This window comes from Leuresthes tenuis, unplaced genomic scaffold (assembly GCF_036924035.1).
Source record: "Leuresthes tenuis unplaced genomic scaffold, fLeuTen1.0.hap1 SCAF_2, whole genome shotgun sequence".
Lineage (NCBI taxonomy): Eukaryota > Metazoa > Chordata > Actinopteri > Atheriniformes > Atherinopsidae > Leuresthes > Leuresthes tenuis.
In genome coordinates, this window is record NW_027325356.1 from 29,083,078 (window position 1) to 29,102,380 (window position 19,303).

Here is a 19,303-nt window from a genome sequence, read left to right on the forward strand (position 1 = left end):
AAAGGTTGTAAAAAGCAGTTAAGAAAAGGTTCGAATATCCAACCAAACATAATCAAAAGCGGGAGCAGAGCTGTTCGACTGCAAGTAGGTGTGAATGTCCTCAACGTTTTTCTTTGTTGAAATCGATCCAGACATTGATAAATATGAAGGACAAAGCAGTTTCCACTTGGTTTGAGTGAAGGAATTCATTTTATACATAAAATCCCAAATCGTGCAGAACGTATGAAAAGAAGCTTATTCTCGGATTCCTCGTCCTTCAGTGTTGCACTTTCTTCTACTGCAAAATACAATGTTTTTCTTTGTTGAAGTCGATCTAGACATTGATAAATATGAAGGACAAAGCAATTTTAACTTGGTTTGAGTGAAGGAATTCATTTTATACATAAAATCCCAAATCATGCAGAACGTATCAAAAGAAGCTTATTCTCGGATTCCTAAACCTCCAGTGTTGCAATTTACTATACTGCAAAATACAACGTTGTTCTTTGTTGAAATCGATTTAGACATTGATAAATATGAAGGACAAAGCAGTTTCCACTTGGTTTGAGTGAAGGAATTCATTTTATACATAAAATCCCAAATCATGCAGAACGTCTGAAAAGAAGCTTATTCTCGGATTCCTGATTCTTCAGTGTTGCTCTTTCTTCTATTGCAAAATCCAATGTTCTTCTTTGTTGAAGTCGATCTAGACATTGATAAATATGAAGTTAAAAGCAATTTTAACATAGTTTTAGTGAAGGAATTCATTTTATAGTAAAATCCGAAATCGTGCAGAACTCATGAAAATAAGCTTATTCTCGGATTCCTGCACCTTTTGATTTGTTCTTTCTTTTACTGCACAGTCCAATGTTGTTTTTTTGTTTAAATCTATCTAGTCATTGTTAAATATGAAGGTAAAAGCCGTTTTAACATAGTTTGAGTGAAGGAATTCATTTTATAGATAAAATCCCAAATCGTGCAGAACTCATGAAATTAAGCTTATTCTCGGATTCCTGAAACTTTAGATTTGCTCTTTCTTTTACTGCAAAGTCCAATATTGTTTTTTTTGTTTAAATCTTTCTAAACATTGATAAATATGAAGGACAAAGCAGTTTTAACATAGTTTGAGTGAAGGAATTCATTTTATACATAAAATCCCAAATCATGCAGAACGTATGAAAACAAGCTTATTCTTGGATTCCTCGTCCTTCACTGTTGCACTTTCTTCTATTGCAAAATCCAATGTTCTTCTTTGTTGAAGTCGATCTAGACATTGATAAATATGAAGTTAAAAGCAATTTTAACATAGTTTGAGTGAAGGAATTCATTTTATAGTAAAATCCGAAATCGTGCAGAACTCATGAAAATAAGCTTATTCTCGGATTCCTGCACCTTTTGATTTGTTCTTTCTTTTACTGCACAGTCCAATGTTGTTTTTTTTTTGTTTAAATCTTTCTAAACATTGATAAATATGAAGGACAAAGCAGTTTTAACATAGTTTGAGTGAAGGAATTCATTTTATACATAAAATCCCAAATCATGCAGAACGTATGAAAACAAGCTTATTCTCGGATTCCTCGTCCTTCACTGTTGCACTTTCTTCTACTGCAAAATACAATGTTTTTCTTTGTTGAAGTCGATCTAGACATTGATAAATATGAAGGACAAAGCAGTTTTAACTTGGTTTGAGTGAAGGAATTCATTTTATAGATAAAATCCCAAATCGTGCAGAACTCATGAAAGTAAGCTTATTCTCGGATTCCTGAAACTTTAGATTTGCTCTTTCTTTATAAAATGAATTCCTTCACTCAAACCAAGTGGAAACTGCTTTGTCCTTCATATTTATCAATGTCTAGATCGATTTCAACAAAGAACAACGTTGTGGACATTCACACCTACTTGCAGTCGAACAGCTCTGCTCCCGCTATTGATTATGTTTGGTTGGATATTGGAACCTTTTCTTAACTGCTTTTTACAAACCATGGTCGGACTTTCACACCTTCTTGTAGCCGAACAATTCCCCCCCTTCTATTGATTGTGTACAGTCGGGTATTTTAACCTTTTCTTACCCGCTTTTTACCAACTATGGTCGGACATTCACACCGTCTTACAGCGGAACACCTCCGCTCCCTCTTTTGATGGTGTAAGTTCGGGCATTCGAACCTTTTCTTACCCGTTTTCTACAAACTATGCTCGGACATTCAAACCTTCTTGTAGCCGAAGAGATCCACTCCTGCTTTTGATGATGTATGGTTGGGCATTTGAACCTACTTGTTGCCCGCTTTTCATTAATTATGGGTGGACATTCACACCTTGTCGCAGCCAAACACCTCCGCTCCCTGTTTTAATCATGTATGGTTGGACATTTGCACCTTTTCTCACACGCTTTTCTCCAACTATGGTCGGCCATTCACAGCTTCCCCACCATACTTGTATGGTGGGATATTCACACCCACTTGCATCCGAAGACCTCCGCCCCTATTTTTGTTGATATTTAGTTGGTCATTCACACCTTACCTGCTGTTGGTAAACTATGGCCTTCTTGCAGCCAAACACCTCTGATCTCGCTTTTGATGACGTAAGGTTGGATATTCAGACCTTGCTTCACCTGCTTTTCACCAAATATAGTCTGACATTCACACCTTCTTGCAGCCGAACACTTCCGCTCCACCTTTTAGTGTTTTATCACACCTTATTTTTCACCGCATTTCATATATTATGGTTGGAAATTCTCAACCACTCTCATCCGAAGACCTCTCCTCTCGCTTTTGTTAATATATTTGAACTTTAGTCGGACATTCACACCTTCTTGCAGCTGAACCACCTCCGCTCCCTGTTTTGATCATGTATGATCTGGCAATACTACCTTTTCTCACCCGTTTGTGAGTAATTATGGCTGGACATTCACACCTACTTGCAGCTGAACACCACCTCTATCGCTTTTGATGATGGATGGACCGGCATTCTTACCTTTTCTAACACATTTTTCAACAATTATGGTCGGAGATTCACACCTTCTCACAGCCGAACAACTCCGCTCCTGCATTTGATGGTGTATAGTCAGGAATTCTCACCTTTTCTCATCAGCTTTTTGCAAATTATGATCTTACATTCACACCTACTTGCAGTCGAACCGCTCTGCTCCCGCTTTTGATTATGTTTGGTTGGATATTCGAACCTTTTCTTAACTGCTTTTTACAACCTTTGGTCGGACGTTCACACCCTCTTACAGCGGAACACCTCCGCTCCCTCTTTTGATGGTGTATGTTCGGGCATTCGAATCTTTTCTTACCCGCTTTTTACGAACTATGCTTGGACATTCAAACCTTGTAGCCGAACACATCCACTCCTGCTTTTGATGATGTATGGTTGGGCATTCGAACCTACTTGTTGCCCGCTTTTCATTAATTATGGGTGGACATTCACACCTTGTCGCAACCAAACACCTCCGCTACCTGTTTTGATCATGTATGGTTGGACATTTGCACCTTTTCTCACCCGCTTTTCGCAAACTATGGTCGGCCATTCACAGCTTCCTCTCCACCATACTTGTATGGTGAGATATTCACACCCACTTGCATCCGAAGTCCTCCGCCCCAACTTTTGTTTATATTTAGTCGGTCATTCGCACCTTACCCGCTTATGGCAAAACTATGGCCTTCTTGCAGCCAAACACCTCTGATCTCGCTTTTGATGATGTAAGGTTGGGCATTCAGACCTTGCTTCACCTGCTTTTCACGAAATATAGTCGGACATTCACACCTTCTTGCAGCCGAACACTTCCGCTCCACCTTTTAGTGTTCTATCACACTTTTTTTTCCCCCGCATTTTATAGATTATGGTTGGAAATTCTCAACCACTCTCATCCGAAGACCTCTCCTCCCGCTTTTGTTAATATATTTGAACTTTAGTCGGACATTCACACCTACTTGCAGCCGAACACCACCTCTCTCGCTTTTGATGATGTGTGGACCGGCATTCTTACCTTTTATAACACATTTTTCAGCAATTATGGTCGGAGATTCACACCTACTCACAGCCGAACAACTCCGCTCCCGCATTTGATGGTGTATAGTCGGGCATTCTCACCCTTTCTCATCAGCTTTTTGCAAATTATGATCTGACATTCACACCTACTTGCAGTTGAACAGCTCTGCTCCCGCTTTTGATTATGTTTGGTTGGATATTCGAAACTTTTCTTAACTGCGTTTTACAAACTTTGGTCGGACGTTCACACCTTCTTGCAGCCGAACACCTCCGCTTCCGCTTTTGATGGTGTATATTCGGGCATTCAAACCTTTTCTTACCCGCTTTTTACAAACCATGGTCGGACTTTCACACCTTCTTTTAGCCGAAAAACTCCTCTCCCGCTATTGATTGTGTACAGTCGGATATTTTAACCTTTTCTTACCCGCTTTTTACCATCTACGGTCAGACATTCACACCTTCTTACAGCGGAACACCTCCGCTCCCTCTTTTGATGGTGTATGTTCGGGCATTTGAACCTTTTCTTACCCGCTTTTTACAAACTATGGTCGGGCATTCAAACCTTCTTGTAGCCGAACACATCAACTCCTGCTTTTGATCATGTATGGTTGGACATTCGCACCTTTTCTCACCCGCTTTTTCTCATAGACTATTCTACCATCAACAACTTGGAAACCATAATCGCCTCTCTAGATGCAGAAAAAGCATTTGATGGAGTGAACTGGAAATTTTTATTCGCAACATTAAACAAATTCGGGTTTGTGTCACACTTCATCAACTGGATAAGGATATTATATAGCTCCCCAAATGCAAGTGTCAGGACAAATGATCAAACTTCTCCAAGCTTCAGTCTGCAGAGAGGTACAAGACAGGGTTACCAACTTTCTCCCTCACTTTTTGCTATTTTCATCAAACCTTTAGCAGCTGCTATCAGACAAGATAGAAATATTAAAGGCATCCAACCCCAAAATATTGAGCATAAAATAAGTCTTTATGCTGATGATGTATTACTTTTCCTTCAGAACTCACAGATGTCTCTCACTCACACGATCACACTCATAAATAAATTCTCTGCACTTTGTGACTACTCTATCAACTGGTCTAAGACCACAGTTCTGCCCATTAACTGTAGGGTCCAGAATATACCTGCGATCACTTTACAGTCAGGAAATATTAGATATTTAGGCATAAACATTTCCTCCAGGCTCTCAGAGCTAACAAAGCTAAATTATGTGCAATTATTAAAGAGAATAGAGGACGAGCTCTCTCGTTGGAAGTCCTTACCTATATCACTTATGGGGAGAGTTACAACCATTAAAATGATGATACTACCAAAAGTTAACTATTTGTTCTCAATGATCCCCATAAAACCATCTGCTACTTGGTTTAAGTCACTAGATTCATGCATCTCCAAATTTCTGTGGAAAAACAAACCCTTAGTTTAAAAACCCTACAGAAGACCAAGGACAGTGGTGGATTAGATTTACCTCATTTTCAGCACTAGTCCTTTGCCAATAGGTTACAATATATATCAAAATGGTTTAAACCTTGTTGTTGTCACAGTTCCCAGAGACGTTGTAATCGTTGAGGATTCTATATTCACCCCCTCATTAGAGGCACGTGTTGCAGATTGATGACACTGAATCTTCTTCTCTGTTCATTGCTGGCATCATTCCCAGCATCGTAAGTGTTCGTGGCATTGTTAGCCTCTTCTTTTGGATCTTGATATCGAGCATCCTTTTGTATTTCTGGTTTGTCAGTCCTCTCTCTTCGTTCACCGGAGTCTTCGTCTCTTTGTCCTTGAGTTTGGTGATTTTTTCTTCTTTTGATGCCTTGACACAGTGTGACAGGTGATACCACGTGGGAGATCCTTTAACTTGGACTGCTGTCCCTGTGCTGCGAAATGGCTGTGGTGCTCAAATGGTCTCTCCTTCATCATATACACAGTTATTTATACATCACCTTCCACCATGAAGCGTTGTCCCTTTTTGTTTCTCTCTTTGTTCTTAAAATGCTGTTATGCATGTCTAAACCAATCCATTAAATTAGATCATTTTGGCAGTAAAGCGATCTACAATGTGCTTGGTCGCAAAGCTGCTCATCTGTGGTAAACAGCTCTTCAGAAAGGCATTCTTCAATTGATTTCACTAATTTTATGTAATAATTTTGTGATTTCCTACAAAACTACACTTCTTCTCCCATCTGTCTGAGTATTTAATATTGTCTGGGTCCCGTTAAAACATGTATTTTTCCCATCTAATTCCTTGTTTGCTTTAAAACAAGTATTCCCCATTTTCTATCCCTTCAGTAACCAACCAGTTTGTATGGAGTACACTGGAGCAACTTGACTGATCAGTAAAACACTGCTTTTGTTGTCACCGCAAGGCTTCCCCCGTCGGTTGTTTCACTGAGACACTACTGAGTAACTACAACTCAACACAGTTTATACACATAACATTCATATACATACTAACAAACAAACAAACAATTATTTATCGCAATTTTCTCATCTCTGTTTGAACGTACACCCAGGTAAATATTCCTTTAGTCTTGTCATACCGACTATGGACCCATTCATTGTTTAACTTCACTGTTTTGCAAATCCTAATTGAATATTACACATTGACATTGAACTTTACTGGATAAGCAGGTCTTCGTTGCATTCAGCAGCCTATATGTGAGCATCTATGTGTAAGCTGTTCTTCTTTGCATTTATCAGCAGCAAGCAATTCTTCATTGCACATGCATATGAAAATAGTACAACAATTCCAATGCGTTAGCGAAACCTTCTATATCAGGAGTGTCCATCATGATGCTGGGAATAGAACCTCTTTCCCAGAATAGTTCATTACTCAACTCATCATAACTCCGCAATGAGCACATTTCAAAGTATCATTCCTCTACATGTATTCAAAAATCTATGTGTAAATGTTTAATATTTCTTATATTTGTTGATGTCATTCTGTGTGCATGTGGCCTAAACCCAATCTCTGTGTGGCAATTTTAATTTAAACAAGTTGAACTCTGCCTCTGATCATTTAAAAAAGGTGTGTACCAATATCAACCTTTCTCAGGTAATTACTGATCCTACAAAACCAATCTTAAGAGATCCTTCAAGGTTGTCCCTGATTGGCTCAATCTTAACAAATCAAAGGTAGAAAATCTGCAGTATCTGAACTTGGTGTTAGTTATCACTGCTCAATAGCCTGTATCAGAATTGCAAAAATGAAAACATTAGGTCCACGCTTGGTATCCAGATCCTGAAACATCTCCATGAGCAGGATTTTTTTTTAACTGATCTGTTGAATAGTTATACTCATGACACTGTTAAAATCCCAGATGAAGATCTAGCACTTGACCATTTTTGTAAATCTTCTAATTCCATAGTTGATAAACACGCCCCTTTTAAAAAGTATAGAACTTAGAACAGGTCTAGTCCCTGGCTTTCGTCAGAACTGTCTTCTTTACTTAAAAAATAAATAAACCTTGGATGCTAGCTGGGCATATGAGGGACCCGGGTCATTGCCTTGCTTTTAGGAAGCTTAGAAATAAAGGTACAGCAGAAATAAGAAAGGCCAAGTCTGATCATTATCTAAATTTTATTCCCAGAGCTTACTCAGATTTCAGAAAAGTCTGTCCTACTGCTCCTGTTTTTAATTAGACTTCTATGCCTTCGCAGTCGCAGCTTTGTCACTCCTTTTAAGCTTATTGTATGTTCTAAATGTTGTTTTAATCGTGTCTTCAAAAGTTTTTTGTTTTTTTTTGTCTCAGCTATTGTATATGAGATTATTTTCTCCATTTATCTCCAAGTTTAAATAAATGTTATTACTAGTGTGGCACTTTCTATGTCAAGGGGACAGTGGTGGTACTCTGTATGGTTATTTTAGTCACACCCTATGTTCTCATGTTAGCCGTTGTTTTCTTCACTGAGGTTGAGATGAACCCCCTCCTGTTGAGAGAATTCCCCTTTGTAGTCAGACTTTTGCCTCAGAAAACAGTGGTGGGTAAATAATCTTTCCCTACTTCTGAAGGTCGTGGTACAATGTGATAAGTGAATCCAAGAAGTCCTTCAGCTGCTGTGGGTGATGTAAGTAGTACCTGAAATGGACCTTCCCCCCATTGGGCTGGACCAGTTCTTTTTCTTTATCACTTTGATGATGATCCAGTCCCCGGGTTTTACTGTCTTCAGAGATTCCTTCACCGGTTCACCTGGAACAGACTAAACAGAAGAGATCTCTCTACTTGTTAATATTTGTATACTGCTAAGGTTTCTTCTCTTTTTCTTTTTTTCTTCATCATGTCAGTTGATGACTGTGTTTTGACTGTGGGAGTACAAATGGTCTTCCATACCTTTTCTCAAATGGAGTTCATCTTGTGCTAGTTGGAGGATGCATTTTTAGGATGGTAAACAGTAAACCCAATATTTCCCATTTCTTCCATGATTTTTTTCAGTCTTGACTTAATTATTCCATTGTGTCTCTCCACGAAACCTGCTGATTGTGGATGATATGCACAGTCGTTTCTAAGGTCTATTTTAAGTTCTTTGCCATCAGTGAGATGACGTTGTTTACACAGTGTGTCAAATTATCACTGAAGATCTTTTCAGGAATTTCAAATCTAGAAATGATTTATTTTACCCGTGCTTTTGCTACTGAGAGTGCATCGGCTTGTGCACATGGAAATATTTCAGTCCATTTGGTAAAAACCTCTGTTGTCACTGAGCAGAATCGTTTCCCTTAACATTAATTTAGTTCAATGAAATCTACACAATAATGAAATAATGAAATCCAAACAAATATGTTGAAAAAGATACACTGGCTTAGGGAATTATCTTCGTTTTGGTCTTAGATTGCCCTGTTGATTGTATTTTGCACATATTTGACCTGCTAGACAAAACTTTATTCATTTACTTATTCTAAAAATAAATTATTTTAGACCTGGAACGATCCATCTTTTATTTTTTATGGAACTCCAAATGGGAAAGGTTGAGGAGGGAAGTACTGAAGAAGCCAAAAGTGAAGGGAGGGAAAGCAGTACCAGATCTGTATTTGTTTTTAGGAAGTCTCTTTACCTCTGTCCAATTAAAGTGTGCAATTAACCCATCCAAAAACCCAGCGGCAGCTGCAATGGCAAGATTATGGATGGGGGCCTACATGAGAAGATTACGACTTTTACCATCAGACCTGAAAGTACCTGTGTCTTTTAATCTAACAAAAAGTTATGCTTTTATAAAGACAATTTTAAACCATTTTAATTTAGAACAAGAAGATGTACAAGTTTTAACGTGCCATCGATCTTTGCTCTCTGTTGTGCAGGAGCAGGCCCCAGTGAGTCCAGTGCTTGGGCTCACTCTTGGCGAGCCCTCAACAGTTTGGCGCAGTGTGAACCTTTCAGCTCTTCTGAACAGACTTTGGGATTTGTCATGGATGGTGGCTCACGAGATTCTCCCAGTCAGGTCATGCACTCCAGGGGTATGTCGGCGACGGCCACCTGCCCCCGTCCAGGTTGTGGCGCGCCTGAGACGGTGAGGCATTTCTTCTGGGAGTGCAGTGCTGCTGTGGACTTGTGGGCAACAGCCGACTCCTTAAATTTCCCGTACTTACCAGCAAGAGAGGTCCTGTCAGCACAACTGGTGCTTTATGGGGTGAGTCAAAATCAGAACCTCAGGAAAGAGGAATTTGTCAAAAGGTGGCTCACCCTGGCCGCCATCAAAGACGCCATATGGACCTCAAGAAACTTGCTGGTAAGAAGGCACAAGCAGATTCCCCCCGTGGCTGTGATCCAGATGGCAGTAGCAACAGCCCAAGAGGCTGCAGGCCAAGGACGCAGCCACAAAGAAGCATCGCCTCTGTGCTCACTCGGACGAGGGAGCCGGAGTCACACGAAAAAAAGGTCCAAGCAATAGCAGAAGGCAGAGAAGCAATAACTGTCCACTGGTTCACGTCCGAGGGCCCTTCCTGGCACAATGCGCACTTGTAGCAGTGTTCTTTTTATGGCCATAGGTGGCCAGAGTGTCACTTTGCACCTCCGCCCACCCGCTGCACTGAGCACTCTTCAGCCCTTAAATGGCATAACTTTGCACTCCCGCACGCTCCAGCGAGCACCATTCAAGCAACATCGGCACAGTCGCAACAAGTAAGGCAACTCTACTCAGAGAAGTCACTCTGCACAGTAACAAGATTTCTTTTTCACAGACAGAAAGGGCTTCACCCGCAAAGGTAAAGCCTGCCAAAATTAGAAACAACTCATTAGTGCTGCTCTCCACGGAAGTGTTTAGTAAAAGGCGAAAGACTTGTACGTTATGAAGAGAAACCAGAGTACGATTATCCATCACTGCGGGAGCAGGGCATCAGGCTAGTTGGCATAGCCACCTTCCCCATGGTAGGCTTTGCTTGGTTGAGATGCTTGCTCCCCCCCCTTTCTCCTCAGCTGACCAAGTAGGAACAATCGGGCCCTATTCGATGGCTGCCTTGTCTTTTACTCTGTGCAAAAGACAAGGCAGCCACAAACACCACGGGAACACCGTATTGAGGCTTTGTTCTGACCGCTCATTCGGTGTCGCGTTTCTTTCAAGCAATTCTCCCGGTTAGCCCGCAATTGGCTCGCTCCCAGATTCGTGTTAAAGTCCACTTCGCATTCACTCTCTTTTCTCAGCAGATTAAAAGAAAGTTTCATCTTGGGCTCCCTGAAACTTCCATCCTGCACCGCTGTTTGCTTTTGCACAAGAGCAGAGAAGAGCGCACCGTTCCCAGTGGCACTGCAGTACCGGGTCGATGCTTGGAGTGAACGGAGCAAGCTCCTTTTTCAACTCCTATTGCTAAAAATCCATTTAATATGTAGTCCTCGTATAGAGGACATATCAGATATTAAACTGAGTCTTTATGGTGTTATTTCACCCATTAACACTTAAGGTACCTCATACAGTGGCTGTGATATGGTTACTTAACAAAATATCTTTACCAGACATCTCTCCTACATAACTGTTCTTCTTTCACAGCCACACCTTGTTGTCGAGAGATGTGCTACACTTAATCCATCCACACTGCTACCTACCCCACAGATGGAAAGCCTCATGATTGCATGTCAGAAATACCCATCAGTGTTTTACCCAGGCCAGACTTAACTGATACAACGTTGTACTTTGTAGAATGAGAAAAAACTTCTTCAGCAATAAGCATCTCTCGACATATGACGAAATACAGATTTTGCTATAAAATTAATTCCTTCTATCAGCCTGACTTAAAACCGTTTGTCCTCCTTATTTATCCACTTCAAATCGAGTTTGAACAATTAAAAAAATGTTGTAGTTTTAGAAAGAACAACTTAATCTTCAGCAATCAGTATAAAAAGAAGGTAAGATAAGGTGCAAATGCCAACCATACATCACTAAAAGGTGGAGCGGAAGTATTCGGCTGCAAGTAGGTGTGAATGTCCGACCATAATTTGTAAAAAGCTGATGAGAAAGGGTGAGAATGCCCGACTATACACCATGAAATGCGGAAGCGGAGGTGTTCGGCTGCAAGAAGGTGTAAACGCCCGACCAAAGTTTCTAAAAAGCAGTTAAGAAAAGGTTTGAATATCCATCCAAACATAATCATAAGCGGGAGCAGAGCTGTTCGACTGTAAGTAGGTGTGAATGTCAGATCATAATTTGCAAAAAGCTGATGAGAAAGGGTGAGAATGCCCGACTATACATCATCAAATGCGGGAGCGGAGTTGTTCGGCTGTGAGTAGGTGTGAATCTCCGACCATAATTGCTGAAAAATGTATTATAAAAGGTAAGAATGCCGGTCGATACATCATCAAAAGCGGGAGAGGTGGTGTTCGGCTGCAAGTAGGTGGGAATGTCCAGCCATAATTACTCACAAACGGGTGAGAAAAGGTAGTATTGCCAGACCATACATGATCAAAACAGGGAAGAGGAGGTGGTTCAGCTGCAAGAAGGTGTGAATGTCCAACTAAAGTTCAAATATATTAACAAAAGCGGGAGGAGAGGTCTACGGATGAGAGTGGTTGAGAATTTCCAACCATAATCTATGAAATGCGGTGAAAAAAAGTGGGTGTGAATATCCCACCATACAAGTATGGTGGAGAGGAAGCTGTGAATGGCCGACCATAGTTTGCAAAAAACGGGTAAGAAAAGGTTCGAATGCCCGAATATATACCATCAAAAGCGGAAGCGGAGGTGTTCGGCTGCAAGAAGGTGTGAATGTCCGACCAAAGTTTGTAAAAAGCAGTTAAGAAAAGGTTCGAATATCCAACCAAACATAATCTAAAGCGGGAGCAGAGCTGTTCGACTGCAAGTAGGTGTGAATGTCCTCAACGTTTTTCTTTGTTGAAATCGATCTAGACATTGATAAATATGAAGGACAAAGCAGTTTCCACTTGGTTTGAGTGAAGGAATTCATTTTATACATAAAATCCCAAATCGTGCAGAACGTATGAAAAGAAGCTTATTCTCGGATTCCTCGTCCTTCAGTGTTGCACTTTCTTCTACTGCAAAATACAATGTTTTTCTTTGTTGAAGTCGATCTAGACATTGATAAATATGAAGGACAAAGCAATTTTAACTTGGTTAATCTCATTTGTCAAAAGGTGGCTCACCCTGGCCGCCATCAAAGACGCCATATGGACCTCAAGAAACTTGCTGGTAAGAAGGCACAAGCAGATTCCCCCCGTGGCTGTGATCCAGATGGCAGTAGCAACAGCCCAAGAGGCTGCAGGCCAAGGACGCAGCCACAAAGAAGCATCGCCTCTGTGCTCACTCGGACGAAGGAGCCGGAGTCACAAGAAAAAAAGGTCCAAGCAATAGCAGAAGGCAGAGAAGCAATAACTGTCCACTGGTTCACGTCCGAGGGCCCTTCCTGGCACAATGCGCACTTGTAGCGGTGTTCTTTTTATGGCCATAGGTGGCCAGAGTGTCACTTTGCACCTCCGCCCACCCGCTGCACTGAGCACTCTTCAGCCCTTAAATAGCATAACTTTGCACTCCCGCACGCTCCAGCGAGCACCAATCAAGCAACATCGGCACAGTCGCAACAAGTAAGGCAACTCTACTCAGAGAAGTCACTCTGCACAGTAACAAGATTTCTTTTTCACAGACAGAAAGGGCTTCACCCGCAAAGGTAAAGCCTGCCAAAATTAGAAACAACTCATTAGTGCTGCTCTCCACGGAAGTGTTTAGTAAAAGGCGAAAGACTTGTACGTTATGAAGAGAAACCAGAGTACGATTATCCATCACTGCGGGAGCAGGGCATCAGGCTAGTTGGCATAGCCACCTTCCCCATGGTGAGCTTTGCTTGGTTGAGACGCTTGCTCCCCCCCCTTGCTCCTCGGCTGACCAAGTAGGAACAATCGGGCCCTATTCGATGGCTGCCTTGTCTTTTACTCTGTGCAAAAGACAAGGCAGCCACAAACACCACGGGAACACCGTATTGAGGCTTTGTTCTGACCGCTCATTCGGTGTCGCGTTTCTTTCAAGCAATTCTCCCGGTTAGCCCGCAATCGGCTCGCTCCCAGAGTCGTGTTAAAGTCCACTTCGCATTCACTCTCTTTTCTCAGCAGATTAAAAGAAAGTTTCATCTTGGGCTCCCTGAAACTTCCATCCTGCACCGCTGTTTGCTTTTGCACAAGAGCAGAGAAGAGCGCACCGTTCCCAGTGGCACTGCAGTACCGGGTCGATGCTTGGAGTGAACGGAGCAAGCTCCTTTTTCAACTCCTATTGCTAAAAATCCATTTAATATGTAGTCCTCGTATAGAGGACATATCAGATATTAAACTGAGTCTTTATGGTGTTATTTCACCCATTAACACTTAAGGTACCTCATACAGTGGCTGTGATATGGTTACTTAACAAAATATCTTTACCAGACATCTCTCCTACATAACTGTTCTTCTTTCACAGCCACACCTTGTTGTCGAGAGATGTGCTACACTTAATCCATCCACACTGCTACCTACCCCACAGATGGAAAGCCTCATGATTGCATGTCAGAAATACCCATCAGTGTTTTACCCAGGCCAGACTTAACTGATACAACGTTGTACTTTGTAGAATGAGAAAAAACTTCTTCAGCAATAAGCATCTCTCGACATATGACGAAATACAGATTTTGCTATAAAATTAATTCCTTCTATCAGCCTGACTTAAAACCGTTTGTCCTCCTTATTTATCCACTTCAAATCGAGTTTGAACAATTAAAAAAATTTTGTAGTTTTAGAAAGAACAACTTAATCTTCAGCAATCAGTATAAAAAGAAGGTAAGAAAAGGTGCAAATGCCAACCATACATCACTAAAAGGTGGAGCGGAAGTATTCGGCTGCAAGTAGGTGTGAATGTCCGACCATAATTTGTAAAAAGCTGATGAGAAAGGGTGAGAATGCCCGACTATACACCATGAAATGCGGAAGCGGAGGTGTTCGGCTGCAAGAAGGTGTGAACGCCCAACCAAAGTTTCTAAAAAGCAGTTAAGAAAAGGTTTGAATATCCATCCAAACATAATCATAAGCGGGAGCAGAGCTGTTCAACTGTAAGTAGGTGTGAATGTCAGATCATAATTTGCAAAAAGCTGATGAGAAAGGGTGAGAATGCCTGACTATACATCATCAAATGCGGGAGCGGAGTTGTTCGGCTGTGAGTAGGTGTGAATCTCCGACCATAATTGCTGAAAAATGTATTATAAAAGGTAAGAATGCCGGTCGATACATCATCAAAAGCGGGAGAGGTGGTGTTCGGCTGCAAGTAGGTGGGAATGTCCAGCCATAATTACTCACAAATGGGTAAGAAAAGGTAGTATTGCCAGACCATACATGATCAAAACAGGGAGCGGAGGTGGTTCAGCTGCAAAAAGGTGTGAATGTTCGACTAAAGTTTGTAAAAAGCGGGTAAGATAAGGTGCGAATGCCCGACAATGTATGATCAAAAGAGGGAGTGGAGGTGTTCAGCTGCAAGAAGGTCTGAATGTCCTTCAATAATTGCTAGAGAAAATTAAAGAAATTTTTCGAAAATCAAACCGCACATGATCATAAGCAGGAGTGGAGGTGTTCAGCTGCAAGAAGGTTTGAATGTCCGAGCATAGTTTGTAAAAAGCGGGTAAGAAAAGGTGCCAATGCCCGAACATACACCATCAAAAGAGGGAGCGGAGGTGTTCCGCTGTAAGAAGGTGTGAATGTCCGACCATAGTTGGTAAAAAGCGGGTAAGAAAAGGTTAAAATACCCGACTGTACACAATTAAAAGAGGGAGCGGAGTTGTTCAGCTAAGAGAAGGTGTGAAAGTCCGACCATGGTTTGTAAAAAGCGGGTAAGAAAACGTTCGTATGCCCGAATATACACCATCAAAAGCGGAAGCGGAGGTGTTCGGCTGCAAGAAGGTGTGAACGTCCGACCAAAGGTTGTAAAAAGCAGTTAAGAAAAGGTTCGAATATCCAACCAAACATAATCAAAAGCGGGAGCAGAGCTGTTCGACTGCAAGTAGGTGTGAATGTCAGATCATAAATTGCAAAAAGCTGATGAGAAAAGGTGAGAATTCCTGACTATACACCATCAAATGCGGGAGCGGAGTTGTTCGGCTGTGAGAAGGTGTGAATCTCCGACCATAATTGTTGAAAAATGTGTTAGAAAAGGTAAGAATGCCGGTCCATCCATCATCAACAGCGAGAGAGGTGGTGTTCGGCTGCAAGTAGGTGTGAATGTCCAGCCATAATTACTCACAAACGGGTGAGAAAAGGTAGTATTGCCAGACCATACATGATCAAAACAGGGAAGAGGAGGTGGTTATGCTGCAAGAAGGTGTGAATGTCCAACTAAAGTTCAAATATATTAACAAAAGCGGGAGGAGAGGTCTACGGATGAGAGTGGTTGAGAATTTCCAACCATAATCTATGAAATGCGGTGAAAAAAAGTGGGTGTGAATATCCCACCATACAAGTATGGTGGAGAGGAAGCTGTGAATGGCCGACCATAGTTTGCAAAAAACGGGTAAGAAAAGGTTCGAATGCCCGAATATATACCATCAAAAGCGGAAGCGGAGGTGTTCGGCTGCAAGAAGGTGTGAATGTCCGACCAAAGTTTGTAAAAAGCAGTTAAGAAAAGGTTCGAATATGCAACCAAACATAATCTAAAGCGGGAGCAGAGCTGTTCGACTGCAAGTAGGTGTGAATGTCCTCAACGTTTTTCTTTGTTGAAATCGATCTAGACATTGATAAATATGAAGGACAAAGCAGTTTCCACTTGGTTTGAGTGAAGGAATTCATTTTATACATAAAATCCCAAATCGTGCAGAACGTATGAAAAGAAGCTTATTCTCGGATTCCTCGTCCTTCAGTGTTGCACTTTCTTCTACTGCAAAATACAATGTTTTTCTTTGTTGAAGTCGATCTAGACATTGATAAATATGAAGGACAAAGCAATTTTAACTTGGTTAATCTCATTTGTCAAAAGGTGGCTCACCCTGGCCGCCATCAAAGACGCCATATGGACCTCAAGAAACTTGCTGGTAAGAAGGCACAAGCAGATTCCCCCCGTGGCTGTGATCCAGATGGCAGTAGCAACAGCCCAAGAGGCTGCAGGCCAAGGACGCAGCCACAAAGAAGCATCGCCTCTGTGCTCACTCGGACGAAGGAGCCGGAGTCACAAGAAAAAAAGGTCCAAGCAATAGCAGAAGGCAGAGAAGCAATAACTGTCCACTGGTTCACGTCCGAGGGCCCTTCCTGGCACAATGCGCACTTGTAGCGGTGTTCTTTTTATGGCCATAGGTGGCCAGAGTGTCACTTTGCACCTCCGCCCACCCGCTGCACTGAGCACTCTTCAGCCCTTAAATAGCATAACTTTGCACTCCCGCACGCTCCAGCGAGCACCAATCAAGCAACATCGGCACAGTCGCAACAAGTAAGGCAACTCTACTCAGAGAAGTCACTCTGCACAGTAACAAGATTTCTTTTTCACAGACAGAAAGGGCTTCACCCGCAAAGGTAAAGCCTGCCAAAATTAGAAACAACTCATTAGTGCTGCTCTCCACGGAAGTGTTTAGTAAAAGGCGAAAGACTTGTACGTTATGAAGAGAAACCAGAGTACGATTATCCATCACTGCGGGAGCAGGGCATCAGGCTAGTTGGCATAGCCACCTTCCCCATGGTGAGCTTTGCTTGGTTGAGACGCTTGCTCCCCCCCCTTGCTCCTCGGCTGACCAAGTAGGAACAATCGGGCCCTATTCGATGGCTGCCTTGTCTTTTACTCTGTGCAAAAGACAAGGCAGCCACAAACACCACGGGAACACCGTATTGAGGCTTTGTTCTGACCGCTCATTCGGTGTCGCGTTTCTTTCAAGCAATTCTCCCGGTTAGCCCGCAATCGGCTCGCTCCCAGAGTCGTGTTAAAGTCCACTTCGCATTCACTCTCTTTTCTCAGCAGATTAAAAGAAAGTTTCATCTTGGGCTCCCTGAAACTTCCATCCTGCACCGCTGTTTGCTTTTGCACAAGAGCAGAGAAGAGCGCACCGTTCCCAGTGGCACTGCAGTACCGGGTCGATGCTTGGAGTGAACGGAGCAAGCTCCTTTTTCAACTCCTATTGCTAAAAATCCATTTAATATGTAGTCCTCGTATAGAGGACATATCAGATATTAAACTGAGTCTTTATGGTGTTATTTCACCCATTAACACTTAAGGTACCTCATACAGTGGCTGTGATATGGTTACTTAACAAAATATCTTTACCAGACATCTCTCCTACATAACTGTTCTTCTTTCACAGCCACACCTTGTTGTCGAGAGATGTGCTACACTTAATCCATCCACACTGCTACCTACCCCACAGATGGAAAGCCTCATGATTGCATGTCAGAAATACCCATCAGTGTTTTACCCAGGCCAGACTTAACTGATACAACGTTGTACTTTGTAGAATGAGAAAAAACTTCTTCAGCAATAAGCATCTCTCGACATATGACGAAATACAGATTTTGCTATAAAATTAATTCCTTCTATCAGCCTGACTTAAAACCGTTTGTCCTCCTTATTTATCCACTTCAAATCGAGTTTGAACAATTAAAAAAATTTTGTAGTTTTAGAAAGAACAACTTAATCTTCAGCAATCAGTATAAAAAGAAGGTAAGAAAAGGTGCAAATGCCAACCATACATCACTAAAAGGTGGAGCGGAAGTATTCGGCTGCAAGTAGGTGTGAATGTCCGACCATAATTTGTAAAAAGCTGATGAGAAAGGGTGAGAATGCCCGACTATACACCATGAAATGCGGAAGCGGAGGTGTTCGGCTGCAAGAAGGTGTGAACGCCCAACCAAAGTTTCTAAAAAGCAGTTAAGAAAAGGTTTGAATATCCATCCAAACATAATCATAAGCGGGAGCAGAGCTGTTCAACTGTAAGTAGGTGTGAATGTCAGATCATAATTTGCAAAAAGCTGATGAGAAAGGGTGAGAATGCCTGACTATACATCATCAAATGCGGGAGCGGAGTTGTTCGGCTGTGAGTAGGTGTGAATCTCCGACCATAATTGCTGAAAAATGTATTATAAAAGGTAAGAATGCCGGTCGATACATCATCAAAAGCGGGAGAGGTGGTGTTCGGCTGCAAGTAGGTGGGAATGTCCAGCCATAATTACTCACAAATGGGTAAGAAAAGGTAGTATTGCCAGACCATACATGATCAAAACAGGGAGCGGAGGTGGTTCAGCTGCAAAAAGGTGTGAATGTTCGACTAAAGTTTGTAAAAAGCGGGTAAGATAAGGTGCGAATGCCCGACAATGTATGATCAAAAGAGGGAGTGGAGGTGTTCAGCTGCAAGAAGGTCTGAATGTCCTTCAATAATTGCTAGAGAAAATTAAAGAAATTTTTCGAAAATCAAACCGCACATGATCATAAGCAGGAGTGGAGGTGTTCAGCTGCAAGAAGGTTTGAATGTCCGAGCATAGTTTGTAAAAAGCGGGTAAGAAAAGGTGCCAATGCCCGAACATACACCATCAAAAGAGGGAGCGGAGGTGTTCCGCTGTAAGAAGGTGTGAATGTCCGACCATAGTTGGTAAAAAGCGGGTAAGAAAAGGTTAAAATACCCGACTGTACACAATTAAAAGAGGGAGCGGAGTTGTTCAGCTAAGAGAAGGTGTGAAAGTCCGACCATGGTTTGTAAAAAGCGGGTAAGAAAACGTTCGTATGCCCGAATATACACCATCAAAAGCGGAAGCGGAGGTGTTCGGCTGCAAGAAGGTGTGAACGTCCGACCAAAGGTTGTAAAAAGCAGTTAAGAAAAGGTTCGAATATCCAACCAAACATAATCAAAAGCGGGAGCAGAGCTGTTCGACTGCAAGTAGGTGTGAATGTCAGATCATA

The 19,303-nt window shown here is 41.9% G+C and overlaps 6 non-coding genes across 6 annotated transcripts; all 6 read right to left on the reverse strand.

Annotated features, from left to right (window-relative positions):
• Nucleotides 1-10,174: 10,174 nt before the first annotated feature.
• Nucleotides 10,175-10,287, reverse strand: LOC140302599 (U5 spliceosomal RNA). Its single transcript, XR_011915053.1, has one exon. It is a non-coding gene; the product is annotated as a U5 spliceosomal RNA (small nuclear RNA).
• A 411-nt stretch (nt 10,288-10,698) lies between these two features.
• LOC140302705 (U2 spliceosomal RNA) lies at nt 10,699-10,881 on the reverse strand. Its single transcript, XR_011915149.1, has one exon. It is a non-coding gene; the product is annotated as a U2 spliceosomal RNA (small nuclear RNA).
• Nucleotides 10,882-13,081: 2,200 nt separating this feature from the next.
• On the reverse strand, nt 13,082-13,194 carry LOC140302600 (U5 spliceosomal RNA). Its single transcript, XR_011915054.1, has one exon. It is a non-coding gene; the product is annotated as a U5 spliceosomal RNA (small nuclear RNA).
• A 411-nt stretch (nt 13,195-13,605) lies between these two features.
• Nucleotides 13,606-13,788, reverse strand: LOC140302706 (U2 spliceosomal RNA). Its single transcript, XR_011915150.1, has one exon. It is a non-coding gene; the product is annotated as a U2 spliceosomal RNA (small nuclear RNA).
• Nucleotides 13,789-16,925: 3,137 nt separating this feature from the next.
• LOC140302602 (U5 spliceosomal RNA) lies at nt 16,926-17,038 on the reverse strand. The gene has a single exon (XR_011915056.1). It is a non-coding gene; the product is annotated as a U5 spliceosomal RNA (small nuclear RNA).
• Nucleotides 17,039-17,449: 411 nt separating this feature from the next.
• LOC140302707 (U2 spliceosomal RNA) lies at nt 17,450-17,632 on the reverse strand. The gene has a single exon (XR_011915151.1). It is a non-coding gene; the product is annotated as a U2 spliceosomal RNA (small nuclear RNA).
• Nucleotides 17,633-19,303: the final 1,671 nt, after the last annotated feature.